Genomic DNA, 15,788 nt, shown 5'->3' with positions numbered 1-15,788 from the left:
GGATGTCTGATCCTTGTGGATGTCTGTTGCTTGTGGATGTCTGTTGCTTGTGGATGTCTGATGCTAAGCATGTCTGATGCTTGTGGATGTCTGATCCTGTGGATGTCTGATGCTTGTGGATGTCTGATGCTTGTGGATGTCTGATGCTTGTGGATGTCTGATGCTTGTGGATGTCTGATGCTTGTGGATGTCTCATGCTTGTGGATGTCTGATGCTTGTGGATGTCTGATGCTTGTGGATGTCTGATGCTTGTGATGCTTGTGGATGTCTGACGCTTGTGGATGCCTGCCGCTTGTGGATGGCTGATGCTTGTGGATGTCTGCTGCTTGTGATGCTTGTGGATGTCTGATGCTTGTGGATGTCTGATGCTTGTGGATGTCTGATCCTTGTGATGCTTGTGGATGTCTGATGCTTGTGGATGTCTGATGCTTGTGGATGTCTGATGCTTGTGGATGTCTGATGCTTGTGGATGTCTGTTGCTTGTGGATGTCTGTTGCTTGTGGATGTCTGATGCTAAGCATGTCTGATGCTTGTGGATGTCTGATGCTGTGGATGTCTGATGCTTGTGGATGTCTGATGCTTGTGGATTTCTGATGCTTGTGGATGTCTGATGCTTGTGGATGTCTGATGCTTGTCTGATGCTTGTGGATGTCTGATGCTTGTGGATGTCTGATGCTTGTGGATGTCTGATGCTTGTGGATGTCTGATGCTTGTGGATGTCTGATGCTTGTGATGCTTGTGGATGTCTGATGCTTGTGATGCTTGTGGATGTGTGATGCTTGTGGATGTCTGTTGCTTGTGGATGTCTGTTGCTTGTGGATGTCTGATGCTTGTGGATGTCTGATGCTTGTGGATGTCTGATGGTTGTGGATGTCTGATGCTTGTGGATGTCTGATGCTAAGCATGTCTGATGCTTGTGGATGTCTGATGCTAAGCATGTCTGATGCTTGTGGATGTCTGATGCTTGTGGATGTCTGATGCTTGTGGATGTCTGTTGCTTGTGGATGTCTGTTGCTTGTGGATGTCTGTTGCTTGTGGATGTCTGCTGCTTGTGGATGTCTGATGCTTGTGGATGTCTGCTGCTTGTGGATGTCTGACGCTTGTGGATGTCTGCTGCTTGTGATGCTTGTGGATGTCTGATGCTTGTGGATGTCTGTTGCTTGTGGATGTCTGCTGCTTGTGATGCTTGTGGATGTCTGACGCTTGTGGATGCCTGACGCTTGTGGATGCCTGACGCTTGTGGATGTCTGCTGCTTGTGATGCTTGTGGATGTCTGATGTTTGTGGATGTCTGTTGCTTGTGGATGTTTGATGCATATGGATGCTTGATGCAGATTGCATGTCTGCTGGGGTGACAGCGTCAGTACAAGTCAAGCTCTAAGTTGGTGTGTGCTGGGACGGGCAGTGTCAGAACTGGTTGCCTCGGGGAAAAATACAAGTTCTCCCTGTAAATAAAGAAAGAGGAGGTGAGAAAGGAGGGTCCGGCTTGGAGCTGGGAAAGAGGCTGAAAGGGAGGGGAGAATGCATGGAGCGCATTCCAATGAAGTCTGTTGCGAGGCGTGGGGGGTGGGGGAGGGGAGCTGGCATATGGTGTGTGTGAGCAGCCTTTGATGTGCGAGAGAGTGGCCGTGAAAGCATATGGTGTGTGTGAGCAGCCTTTGATGTGCGAGAGAGTGGCCGTGAAAGAAGTAAACAGCAGGCATGTAATTAGGGGGGAGGAGAAGTCGCGCTGGGGTGAATACCCGAGGCCAAGCTGCCCGCGGGAGGGAGGCTGAGGGAAAATACATGCAAGGCAGGCGGCTGGGGGCATGTGCACGCGCTTTTTCACGGGCACTGCAAGGAATCGCCACGATTCCTTGCAAGTTGGTTAAAGACTGTTTAAGCCCCCATAGTCTCGCAAGCTCGATGCGCATGCGCATCGACAGGCGAGACCTAAAAACGAGTGAAAACGAGAGAAGGAGCAGAGGGAGAGAAAGGGAAAATGGGCAAAAATAAGGCACAAAAGAGCAGAGGTGCAGAAAGGTGAAACATAGAAAGGGGAAAACAACGAGTGAAAATGAGTGAAGGAGCAGAGGGAGAGAAAGGGAAATGGGCAGAAATAAGGTGCACAAGAACAGAGGTGCAGAAAGGTGAAAGATAGAAAGGGGAGAAAAACGAGTGAAGGAGCAGAAAGAAAGAAAGGAGACAGGTCCACTGGACCACCAGGGATGAGGCGCAGGAAAACCTGCGGGTGGAGGAGGGCCTCGATCACCAACACTCAAGAGTGCAGGGGCAGGGGCACCTCACTTAATGGTGGAGCTGCGAGGGTGGGAGAGCAATTTCACTGACAATGAGTCAGTGGTCTTGCTCCACGAACCAACAGGTGAATGCACGTATAGGCCAGCATAAATCGCGGCTCAAAAGGAAGGTGCTCAATGCTCCCATGGTTGAGCACTTCATTGAAAAATCGCACAACGAAAACGACTCTAAATGGTCTGTACTATTTACTATAAATAGTACACAGTGCTCTGGTGATGTAGACAGGATGCTGCTTCAGAAAGAAGCATATTTAATTCTGAAATTTAATACCACCTTAACTGGACTAAACAGTATGTCTGAACTGGCTAGAGTGTGACCGTGTCTGCAATGTCAAAGAGTTTAGTTAGCCTGTCCCGTCACAAATCAAGTTTTACAGCCTGTTCCATGGAACAAGTAAATTCATGTATTTTTTTTTTAAAAAGTTGCCACGATATAAATGATGAAAAACTACATGTCCCATAATTCCAGAGGGCCTAGTATTTTCCCATAATGCAAGCTTAAAATGGCGCTCTCCGCATTGTGAATCAGTCAGACGGCTCCTGACTTTATGCGGAAGCGCACACCTGAGTGCTCGTCAAGATTCACTAATCTAGTAAGTTTGGTGCCTTCGCTCGTTTGCTCTTCAACTAAAGCCAGAACTTGGCTGTTTGCGCGAGTCACTCACCGGCCCCTTATATTTTTCAGAAACACTGCAGTCTGTTTACTTGACTGGGATCTTAATTCACGTTCAGTCCCCGAACGACGAAGGCCACAGGGATTCAAGCTGCACGACATGTGCATACAAACGCAGGTATGAACCTGTGCGACAATAAGCTAATGCATCATCGCTAATTTTTTAAGCACCCTCGATGTAATTATGCCTAAACTCTGACACACATGTTTATTAAATAGGCAACGAATACATGAAAGCAGCTACCCGCACAACTACTCAATCACGACATAAACTTTTCGAGACGAGGTAGGACACTTTTGGTTTTCTACCTCTTGCAAATATGAACGTGGCATTTTAATATACTGACATTGGCACGCGCCCTCGTTCTTTCATTTAGAATTGGCAGCGCTATGATATGGTGATACGGGCAGAGCATAGAGAAACAGCCCTTCCCAAGGAGAAACCCTTCGACACCGCTTTCATTGTGAATCATATCACAGGTACAATTAGGCAATCTTTGAGGTACGGCATAAGAGCTGTACGAGGCCATTGACTTTCTTGAACGAGTAGTGATTTCATTTGTCTTTTTTCACTTCCTACACAGATTAATCATAAGGCCCTGATGATAGTTCGGGAACCCTGGTGGCCCCAACTCGAAACGCGTCGGCATATCAATGGGAACACACAGTATATTAAAAATACACTAGGACTTTGAGAATAACTTTCCAACGTCCCTGGACATTTGACGTGGTCTGATGATAAATCATGAAATTAATTTGAAAAAAATAATATTTGTATTGTATTTAAATTGATTGTTAGTATGTTGTTAGGATGTGATGCAGTGTAAATTATGAAATTTTTTTCGTTGTGCATGAAATGTATATATATGTGTATAGTAAGTTAGATGTGTTAGTGTATCTGCTTTTTTCTGCACAAAAACACGTATGAAATTCTTTCAAAAATAAAAAGTGAATAGTACAAATCAAGGTACCAGATCAACCGAGATTAAGTAAAGGTATGGTCTATATTTGAATAAGCACATTACACTAAATAAGAAGGGTGCAGGCATTTGTCTTGTTGTATTGATTCAGGATAGTTAAGGCCTTCCATAGGAGTGACTGATAGGAATATATGTGTCCATTTTTAGGGTTAGATATAGGTATACTATATCTACAGCAAAGGGTGTTTACACCACCTTGCCCCAGCTGTCATGCAGCCAGTTGTGTCAGATTTAGATGGCCAGCCAGGGGTGGCATAATACATGCTTCAGCCCGTGGTAGGCCCTGGGTACACCTATGCCCTGGGTACAGGGACTGATAAGGTGGCCCAGTACCAATTGGTAAATGCACCTAAAGTACATGGTTGTCAATTTAGAGAGAGAACAGCTAGGCTGTGGGTCTGATTAGCCTACTAACCTGGCTAACATCCTCAAGGATATAGTCTGAGGCAAGCCCTCTCCTCAATTCCTTCTTGAGCGCAATTCTTTTCTTCAATGGAAGCAGTAACTGCGCCTCTATTGAGTTCACCTGGAACCCCAAAATCTCCATAGACGGTGCAGAAGTCAGTATAGACTTGTCTGAGTTGATAAAGAAACACAAATCCTGTCGGAGTTGAGTCATCCACACTAGATGTCGAAGAACTGTATTGACGCTCTGTGCCATGATGAGAATGTCGTCCAAATAAATGATGAGTCTAACCCCTCTCTCTCTCAAGAATTGCACCGCTGGTTTGAGGAGCTTGGTGAAGCACCAAGGGGAGGACGAAAGTCCAAACGGCATGGCGGAGAATTTGTACCATTTGGTTCCCCATTGGAACTGTAGGAACCTCCGGTGTGGAGGGAAAATTGGTACCGCTAGATACGCGTCTTTTAAATCTAGACACACCATCCAATCCCTTTCTAAGAGCAAATTTCGAAGTAAATGTATGACCTCCATCTTGAAGTGGCGATACACTACCCAAGAGTTGAACTCCCTGAGATTTAGCACTAGTCGGAAGCCCTGATCTTTCTTTGGAACTTGAAACACAGTGCTGATAAAACCGTGATTTTGAGGCTCTGTCTCTACAATTCCCCTTTTTGCACCAGAGATGCCACTTCGTTGTCTATGAAAGACCTCTCTACATGGGAAAAATGTAGGGGATGCGGTCTGTGAGTCTGTTTTGGAGTTACATAAAAGTCTATTTGAAAACCTTGTACTGTCTGAAGCACCCAAGGGTCACGTGTCAGGTTCTCCCACTTGTGTATAAACCAGGCAATCGGACCTGCCACTTTGACATCCCCACACTGAACTGGGTTTACCTGAATAAGGAGGCATCTCTGTCGTTACTCTGCCCTTGATAGCCTCCCTTCTGATGTCTGCCTCTACCAACCCTCACTAACCTGAGTGCCAGTTAATTCCAGGCTAAAACAGCATTGTTTCAAGTCAAAATTGAGGTGCATTGGAAGTGCGTTGTGAGTCAAAGTACTGACATAGTAGGAGCTGCTTACGGAGCACTTTGAGGTGCATTCTCAGAGCTGCCTGTGGGTCCCACTGTTAGAAAACAGCATAGCTGCAACTCAGGATTGAGGTGCATTGAAAGAGCTGTGTGGGTCAAAGTAGTGACATATTAGGAGCTGCTTTGGAGCACTGTGGAGGTGCATTATCTGTGTGTCTGTGGGTCCCACTGTTACAAAACAGCATTGTTTCAAGTCAGGCTTGAGGTGCATTGGAAGAGCTGTGTCAGTTAAAGTACTGACATAGTAGGAGCTGCTATGGAGCACTGTGTAGGTGCATTATCGGTGTGTCTGCAGGTTTCACTGTTCCAAACCAGCATTGTTTCAAGTCATGATTGAGGTGCATTGGAAGAGCTGTGTGAGTCACAGCACTGACTTAGTAGGAGCTGCTACAGAGAACTCCCTGTTGCAGAACATTGTAGTTTCAAGTCAGGGTTGAGGTGCATTGGAAGAGTTGTTTGCAGGCTTAAAGACTGAAATAGCAATAGATGCATCAGCACCATGTTGAGGTTATTTTGACAGACTCTTTACGTGTCCCAATAGTGAAACAGCAGTGAGGATTTCCGATCCGGATTGAGGTCATTGTATTGCATTCCAACATTTATATGGCTCTTACCACCGCTACATGGGTCTCTGAAGTGCTTTCCTACATAGGTAGGACGTTACACCATATGTAATGTTTTGCTGGATGTGTGTTGTCTTTGTTTTGATCCTGTGTGGGAAGTGTTTCCATGTTGTGCATGAGAATCTCCAAGATGCAGTTATCATGTTATGGGACAGAGCTCTTAGCAGTGTGATGGATAAAGAAGAGAGAGGCAGACATGTGGTTTATGGTTTTCAGTAAGCTAGAAGATTGAGCAGCTCTGCAGGTCCCTGGTTTGGTATTTCTTATGTTCATAGTCTTTTTAGCTGGTTACTATACTCGCTTGTCCATTCTGAGATATGCTGTTTAGTTTATGGACCAGAGAAGGCATAGGTTAAAGGGAGAAGAAAACTGTTGGAGGGATCAGCTGGTGTAGACTTTGTTGCTGTTATCCCAAATCTGATTGTCCTCGTGAGATCACAAGAAGTGTCCATTGTATGTTGCTAGTTGGGACCTGCTGTGTTGGACTACATTGGAGGTTTCTGTTGGCCAGTAGTCTGTGGCTGATCTCTTCAGGTATTCTGTGTCTGTTCAGTTTATTATGGGTGGATAACTGCTGAGATTGAACAGAATAACCAGAGGATTAATATCCCAAATCATCCCTACTTATGATGATCTAGAGGAAGACCTATTGTTGGCTTCGGAGAAGGAACTTAGGGGCATATTATCAAGGGGGTTTATCTCCGCTTTTTTGGCTTTAAAAGCCAAGAAAGCGGAGATAAAATTATCTCCCTATTACCTAGCTGTCGCTAACACCAGTTAGCGACAGCTAGTAGGAGATAGCGACCATCTTGGGCCCAACTTTGCATGTCAGTGATATTTATCACTAATGACATGCAAAGTGGGCGTGCCAAGATGTTAGCGACTGGAAACAGTCGCTAACATCGCTATCTCCTATTACCAACTTATGGAGATATTCGCGCTAAGCGCGAATATCTCCAAAAGCGAACACCTGCCCTGAGCAGTTCTTAGCCATGTTATCCAATGGGAGGTGGATAACATGGCTAAGAGCATTAGCTCGGTAATGCATGAATATCGCTGACTTTTCAGCGATATTCATGCATTGCGGCCGATTTTTATCGCATTTGCGATAAACCTTGGTAATACCAAGGTTTATTTGCGATAAAAATCGCCGCAGCTCAGCGGTAAATTTTTGTCCCTAACCAAGCAATAGCGATAATTATCGCTATTGCTTGGTTTACTTCCAACTCCTTGAAACTCATGGGTATTCTCATAGAGAATGCAAATAGAAAAGTGACCTGAACACAAACAGAGATCAGTACCTTAGAATCAGGAATCAAAGATCTCAGCCTTTCAGAAGCCACAGCAAAAAAGCATGTAATTTTGAATGAGATAATTCAGAAACATGAAGAAGAGATTAAGTAAAGAAAGGCTTGTAAATTAAAAAGAGATGAGGTAGATTATAACAATGGTAGGATTTTTACCTTCCCCAAAAATCCTATCATATGATACTTATAGACCCAAGAGACAATTCACTGGGTCAGGCTTCAATAAGCTCTAGCTCTACGTCATTAAATGATGCACTTACCAATGATAGTGAGGCTGATGCGGGGTAAGGGGCATCCGAACAGATCACAAAAGAGAATCTTTTTTAAGGGAAGTTCGAAGAATAAAAAGAGGCACCAGGGAAGAACCAAGACAGAGAGACAATACAATAAAAACCCGAAAGGGAAAGAGAGGATGCAGTGGAAAGAAAGGAGAGGGATGAAGCTCAGGTTATGGGACAAGAGAAATTGAAGGTGTTACAGGACAAGGGAGTGGTGGTTATCAACCTCTCAAATAAAGATCTAACCACTGACATGGCCACACTATTCCCGAAGGGTTTGGGATTTTGTCTTATCAATGAAGGAGATATTTGCAAACTGAAGATTGATGTGCTCAAGTATATAAGAGGGTAGAAAATTAAGAAGTTTTTCAAACTTAACCCCTGATTGAATAAAACGCAGGTAAATACGCCATCCAACATTGTGTCCAGCTCTCGCACTATACAGGATATACATGATACTGAACTCTCCATTACGGATCTGAAAAATGATCCCATCAGTACTTCACAAATATTACAGGATTTAAACAGATTTAGATTTAACGATCTTCAGTGGGCTGGGAATGAAATCTAGATGAACTCTGACATTATCTCGTGGGAACACCATAGACATTTTTCATAAATTGGTCATTGTGGATATGGATAGATACACTCACAAACAACTCACACATAAATCCAGGATCAGAGACAACCTTAATAAAGGCGAGGCACTAGGACAGCTGAAATAGGATAGTGAGATTGTGATCAGGGAAGCAGATAAGGAGGGAAACATTGTAATAATAAATAGAAATGACTATGAACAAGAAATCATGGCACAATTAAATAATCCAACCTGTTATGAAAAACTGAAAGGGAATCCTATGTGGAGGATCACGGATAAGATCAACGGGTTCCTTACGCTATGGCATGATAAATGTTTAATTGACTATGATGAATACATGTACCTAAGAGTTGTCCGATCCAGATTCCTATGTTTATATACTGTCTCCAAAGTACACAAAATATGCCCTTTCCACCAGGGAGACCCATTGTGTCCAGTATTGGGGGTCCAACTGAGAGTTTATCACAGTATGTGCATCTTTTTCTTCAACCCTTAGTATATAACCTCCCATCATTCCTTAGAGACACCAAATACCTCCTCAGCCTAGTAGCAGAATTAGTATGGCTCAGGGAATATTGGCAACATTAGATGTTGCATTGCTTTACACAAGTATCAGATCTGATTTAGGAATACAATCAATCAAACCGTGTCTGAGTACCAAACCATGATCAACTATAGAGGGTTGTGGCCCTTAATCAGTAAGGCTAGGCCAATAATATTAAGCTTACAACAACACGCATGCCAATACTGATACTTACTCAATATTCATTCCATCAGATCACACATGACACCCATTGTGACCAAAACATGTCTTTTTTATTCTTTTCTTTCAATAAAAATTGCAAAGTAAGTTTTTCAGAAAATCTCAACGGTTAACATGAAAGTACATGCACCCAATTTTTACATAGACCACACTTATTAAAGCACATACATTACATGTATTACATCACACTTATTGGAGGACACTAGACATGACATAGACAACAAATTGTACAATTCAAAAACAAAATAAACAGGCTCGAGTTCCAAAATTCAAAGACTTGAACAATACCAAAATGAAACAGAAAAAAGGAAAGAAGGAAAGGGAGGTCCAAATCGGTTGCAAATTATTTAAAAACAGTTTTTTGTAACAAAACAACCCTGATATGGGCAGTGACCAAACAGTGTACTATTCAGGATACCAAAACAATTTCATCAGTCTATCACAAAAAATGATTTTAAAATGCAAAAGTTAGCCTGATATTATATTTTTATCCACTTGTCTAGTCATATTATGGTCAATGCGTTTCGAACCTCAAAAGAAAGATTTGATAGGGTTCTCCTCAGGACCCGGAACTCAAAAGAGCTAGGTTTGAGATGAGCCAATCTCTGCCATGAAGTTGATCTTATCTTTGTCATATTAACTATTTTTCAAAGTTCTAGTGTCCGTGATGGTAGAGTGTGGTTTGGACGGTGTTTGTCCTTGTTGTTTTGGTTTTTAGGATGATGGCGTTTAAATGTGACGACGCTTTTAAATTTGTTGAAAGGCTTGTGGTTTGAGACGTTTTTTATGGGTGGGAACGAGATTCAATCTCGAGAAGTCCTCCAGATATTCTCCTCTAGCTTCCAGCATCTTCGGTCATTCAATGACCAAGGACAAACACCGTCCAAACCACACCATACCATCGCGGACACCAGAACTTCGAAAAATTAGTTGTTATTCAGTCACAATGAGTGTCACGTGTTATCTGATGGAATGAAAGTATCAGTATTGGCATGCGTGTTGTTGTAAGCTGAGTACCAAACCAGCCACTCAATGGGAACATACAGAAACGCTAGTGTCAATGATTGAATTGATCTTGACTAACAATGTTTTAATTTTCAATAAAGGCTGGTACCGACAAATTCAAGGAGTGGCCATGGGTTCCAGATTTTCCTAATCCTACGCTAACCTCTTTATGTGGTGGGTGGAGGAGGAGTGAATCTGGGACCCGAGGACCACAGAGTGATGCAAAATCTAGGGTTGTTAGATAGATGATTGCATTATGATCTTCTTTGGAACAATGGCAAAATTGAAACAATTTTGCGAGTACTTGAACACTAATGACATGGACATTAAATTCACACATCAATATAGCATGACCAACATCGTGTTCTTGGATGTAGAACTGTTCATACAGGATAATGAGATACTGCAGATTATTCCGTAAACTGTCATCATGCAACTCAATCTTACATGCCTTGAACGCTCGCCCCTTTCATCAGATCAGAGCCATACCACATGGCGAATTGAAAAGGGTAATAAGAAACTGTAGCAAGGATTCAGACTTTAACATATGCTTGATAAACATGAAGGCACATTTCTCTGCTAGAGGTTTTGATAAACGGACTATCAGATTAGCTGAAAAGAACATCTCCAAAATTAAGAGGCAAGACACTTTGAGAGACTAATCACATGAGCAGGGTACGCCAAACAAAGTACGACTAATAACAGATTATAATGGATTGCCTAGGGTTTTATTTAGAAGTATGCGTAAACGCTGGGACATTTGACGTGGCGACAAAACCCTAGAAGAATTCCCACCAGGGAGACCAGGCGTCACTTTTAGGCAGGGCAGGATACTAAAATCATTAATAAATACTAGTTATCCCAGATACAAGACACCGGTACACTGGATGGACCAAGGCACATTAGGGTTTCACAAATGTGGACATTGTGGGATGTGAAGATGGGCTGATGATAAGAAAAAGAACTTCAGTTGAGCCAATGCTAAAACATATGAAATATGTTTCAACGTTAACTGCAATACCAAATATGTGGTCTGCATCATTGAATGCAAATGAAAATACATCTATGTGGGAAGTTCGATTTTGGTACTTAAAGAGCGAATTAGTGAACACCTTAGAGCCGTTCAATAAGAAGATTACAGATACCCAATGACAGTACACGCAGTAGAATGCAAGGTGCCAGGACAGCCAAAACGCATTTATTTCCATGGTATAGACCATATAGGCCTTGATCCTCAGGCTGGAATAGAGAACTTAATCTAAGACGTAAGGAGGCAATGTGGATAATGCGTCTTTAGGCTGTGGAACTGGGCCTTAATACTGATCACTAACTACAGTTTTTCCTAATTGATAGACAGAATGATGTTATGGAAAATTTGACTTGTTGGTTGATTGTTTTGATATTTTTTTTGCTTTGGTCATATCAAGTGAGTTAATTGTAACACACTCGACCCTGCCTTTCAGACCATGCATTAGCATCAATAATTAAAAAAATATATACATTTGTATTAACATTTTTTCAATAGAATCACGTTACATCATCTTATGTATAATTTAGCGACAGTGATGCTGTTGTTCAACCAAAGGACATACACCCTGCATTCGGCAGGGATACCGGAAGTTGTAGTCCACTTGTTTTCTCTGTAACCTGATGTCGGAGGGAGCTGGGGAGAATAAACTAGGGGTGTATTGCGGGGGGAGTCAGGGCGTGGGCATCATGGAGGGCGTCTTGGTCATGTCAGCTACAGTCTGTAGGTGTGGCATAGCATTGTTTAAGGGCTATCCGTTGGACGACGTCGCTAGGTGCAGTATACAGTTCAGCGTGTAGCGGAGCACTCATACATCACGTGATGGTCGGGCACTGGGAGCTGTGTCATGCATGCTCTGTTGCGAGGTTTGTACTGCCAAGTTCGTGGGGTCGTGTTGAGAGGCGTTTGGATCTGTACGCGTGTGCGATTGTTTAAACTGGTGGGATAGCATGGCCCACTCCAATGATATGGGGTGCTTTCACAGACCATTTGCTTCCTCCTCCCCCAGGGTCTCCTCCTCTGCCTTTGACCATTTCTGTACCGCTCCCACCCATGCCTCTATCGGGGGGTCTAATGTGGCTCCCCAGTTCATGGCGATACTTTTTTTGGCTAGGAGCGTAGCTAGTGCCGTGAAGCGGACTTGCACTTTGTGTGATTTCGGTCTTCGGAATATTCCTAGAGCGACTGCTTCCCAGGTGTGTAGATCTGCGAGTCCTGTGAGTTCTTTAATTGTGTCAAGGACTGCAAACCAGTACGGTCGTAAAGTGGTGCAGCTTCAAAACATGTGCTGGAAGTACGCGTCTGGTGAGTGACATCTGGGGCAGAGAAACTGGATGTCTGGGTAGAGCCGCTGCAGGCGCGCCGGTGTTTGACACTTGCAGCGGATACGTCCTCCGTGGTTTGGCACCCGGCAGCAGCAGACGGCAGAGCTCTGGGGTGGGGACCAGGCATGCATTAGCATCAATAATATACCGTAATGTTCTTTTTGGATAATGTGACCTGAATATTGAATATAACTATTAAGCGTTTTGGAGAAGTGATGATTTATTTGTAAACTAACACAAGCAATTTATTGTAGGTGAAGTAATTTATGTAATATAGGGTGCTAGGCATTGAATAGGATATGAACACATTGATACGGTCGTAACACAGTTTTTGAGATTGCGCAGCTAAGTAATAGTGATTCTGGCTGTATGCACTTGTCCTACATGCGCGGTATGAAGAAACAATAGGGTACAACACATAATTAGGTGGGTCTGTGTATTGACAGGACAACTCTAGAGCTAAGATGTGGCTGTTTATGGACATTGGTATATAGCGGTCTTCCCAATATGGCGGCAGTCCTTGGACATTATATTTACAATAGGTTTTGCGTTCTAGACACGCTGGCCAGAACTCATGAATAAATATCGATGGGGGTCAAAGGGAATTGTTCCTGCGCTGCTGAATACGAACGGCGCAGGCCTGGGATGCCGAGAAAAGTTTAAGCGTACTGGCAGGCGCACACGCATATTTGACATATCAGGTATGCCCTTTTGATAATAGGAAACTTCGACTGTGACATTCCTGATATATGATACTAGTAGTTACAAGGATGTGGAATTCCTATAGCCCGAGGCCTGGGACATATTGTTTGGGGTGAAGGGCAACACATTTTCATGTCTATTTTGTCCTTGGGACAAGTAGGCCCAACCCCCTACATCACAAACCCTTTGATTGCTAGTTTACAGTACCATATTATGTATCAGTGAAACGCATTGCCTGAAGTTAAGGTAATACTTGTGTCCATGTGTTAAATCTGTTCAAGCTTGTATTTATGGTTCATTAATGCAAAACCTTTATTATTAGGGTGAGCAATCTAAGTACATGTTGTAAGCTCAGACTATGCTACTGACAGTGGTTCCAGTATAAAGATGTGTATACACTTTTCAATGTTTAGCAATATGAGGCTGTGTATACTGCTCCCAGAATGCTCTCTGATTATATACAAATATATGCAGAAGTTTAAAAGCAAGATTGATGATTCTTTGCTTTCAAAATGAAATGTTCACAAAAAAATGCAAAAACATTTCGCTAAACTACTGTAACACTTTAGGTACTGTTTGTTTGCAGCATCATTTGGTAAAATGTGTAGATGCATGCCAGTATTTCCCAAAAATATTCCAAACGGAAAATCAGTGTAATCAGTTTTAATAAGATTATGGGAATCAAAAATAAACAAGCATTGGTAAACCCAATAGGTCAGAAATCTTTGTTCAGCCTTTTGGATTTGTGAGTGCGTGACTTGTTTTGGCATGGTTTTTGTAAAAACCTATTGGTGTGGGAGTTTTTATGGGCCCTCAGCATTATAACAAACATTGGCACAAGCAAAAATTGTTTTGGTCTCAAAAAGGGCACATTGCCACAGTAGTTCCTAGCACTGAACAAAACAACTGTGTTGATTCTGCTCCTTGTTAAGGAACAGCCTGCTGTCACTCACAGTGAAGCTAGCTGAAAGAGAGAGACAGAATTTTAATAAACACAAAATGTCATGGTTAACGCCAGACCTAATTAGGGGCCCAATTATTAAATAAAGTCTCAAAAGTGCCCTTGTCCCTGCATTAGGTGCAGATATACAACCTTTGTGAATTCACAATACTTTACAGAAGTAGGCCAGGAAATAGTACTCCTAGAAAATATTTGTTAACAGCAACTGTGCTGATGCCCTTGCACCACTGAAGAATCCTCCCAGCAGACCCGGCAGCAAGAAAGCCTGGTGGTTCACCAACGACCTCAACAACTCCAAGAAATCCTGCCGTACCCTCGAGAAAGCCTGGCGCCACGACCAGTCAACAGAAAACATGACAGCCCTCAAGAACGCCACCCGCAAACACCACCAGCTGATCCGCACCACCAAAAGGACAGCATTCAGAGAGCGACTGGACAACAACACCCACAACAGCAAGGAACTCTTCAGCATCGTCAAAGTGCTCTCCAACCCCAGCGCCAGCAACAACGACATCACGCCCTCGCAAGACCTCTGCGATTCACTTGCCTCGTTCTTCCACCACAAGATCGCCGACATACACAACAGCTTCGGCGCCCAGACCACGCACCCAACCACCGAACCAACGCCCCCCACCACTACCCTCTGCACCTGGACCCCCATCAGCACTGAAGACACCACCCGCGTGATGAACACCATCCACTCCGGCTCCCCAGCCGACCCCTGTCCTCACCATATCTTTAACAAAGCCGACTCCATCATCACACCCCAACTCCGGAACATCATTAACTACTCCTTCGTATCTGCCACCTTTCCAGAGAGCTGGAAGCATGCAGAGATCAGCGCCCTCCTGAAGAAACAAATGCGGACCCCACGGACCTCAAGAACTTCCGCCCCATCTCGCTCCTCCTCCCTTTCCCCGCCAAGGTCATCCAGAAGACCGTCTGACCGCCTTCCTCGAGACAAACGGCACACTCGACCTATCACAGTCTGGCTTCCGAGCTAACCACAGCACCGAGACCGCCCTCATCGCAGCAACCGACGACATCAGGTCCCTGCTCGACAACGGGGAAACTGCTGCCCTCATCCTCCTCGACCTATCGGCCGCATTCGACACAGTCTGCCACCGCACCCTAACAACCCGCCTCCACCACGCCGGGATCCAAGGAAAAGCTCTTGAATGGATTGCCTCCTTCCTCTCCGGCAGAACTCAGAGAGTCCGCCTCCCTCCCTTCCGCTCAGCGCCCACCAAGATCATCTGCGGCGTCCCACAGGGCTCCTCGCTCAGCCCCACACTCTTCAACGTCTACATGAGCCCCCTCGCAGCCATCGCACGCCAACACAACCTAAACATCATCTCCTACGCCGACGACACCCAACTGATCCTCTCCCTCACCAACACCCCCGCCACTGCCAGAACCAGCCTCCAGGAAGGAATGAGAGACGTCGCAGAATGGATGAAACTCAGCCGTCTGAAGCTGAACTCGGACAAGACGGAAGTCCTCATCCTCGGACCATTCCCCTCCGCTTGGGACGACTCCTGGTGGCCTCCTGCACTGGGCACCGCCCCTACTCCCACGGACCACACACGCAACCTGGGTTTCATCCTAGACTCCTCCCTCACGACGACCAAGCAAGTCAACGCCGTCTCGTCATCATGCTTCAACACCCTGTGTATGCTCCGAAAAATCTTCCGGTGGATCCCCACTGAAACCAGCCGATTGGACTACGGGAACGCCCTCTACGCTGGAACCACAGC

At 44.4% G+C, this 15,788-nt stretch overlaps 1 long non-coding RNA gene across 1 annotated transcript; it reads left to right on the top strand.

The window, feature by feature from the left end:
* Positions 1 to 2,826: 2,826 nt before the first annotated feature.
* LOC144768367 (uncharacterized) lies at positions 2,827 to 3,847 on the top strand. Its single transcript, XR_013598533.1, has 5 exons — positions 2,827 to 2,889; positions 2,982 to 3,087; positions 3,189 to 3,255; positions 3,347 to 3,449; positions 3,554 to 3,847. It is a non-coding gene; the product is annotated as an uncharacterized LOC144768367 (long non-coding RNA).
* Positions 3,848 to 15,788: the final 11,941 nt, after the last annotated feature.

Source organism: Lissotriton helveticus, chromosome 1_1 (assembly GCF_964261635.1).
Source record: "Lissotriton helveticus chromosome 1_1, aLisHel1.1, whole genome shotgun sequence".
Lineage (NCBI taxonomy): Eukaryota > Metazoa > Chordata > Amphibia > Caudata > Salamandridae > Lissotriton > Lissotriton helveticus.
This window is presented reverse-complemented; position numbering and strand designations above follow the sequence as displayed.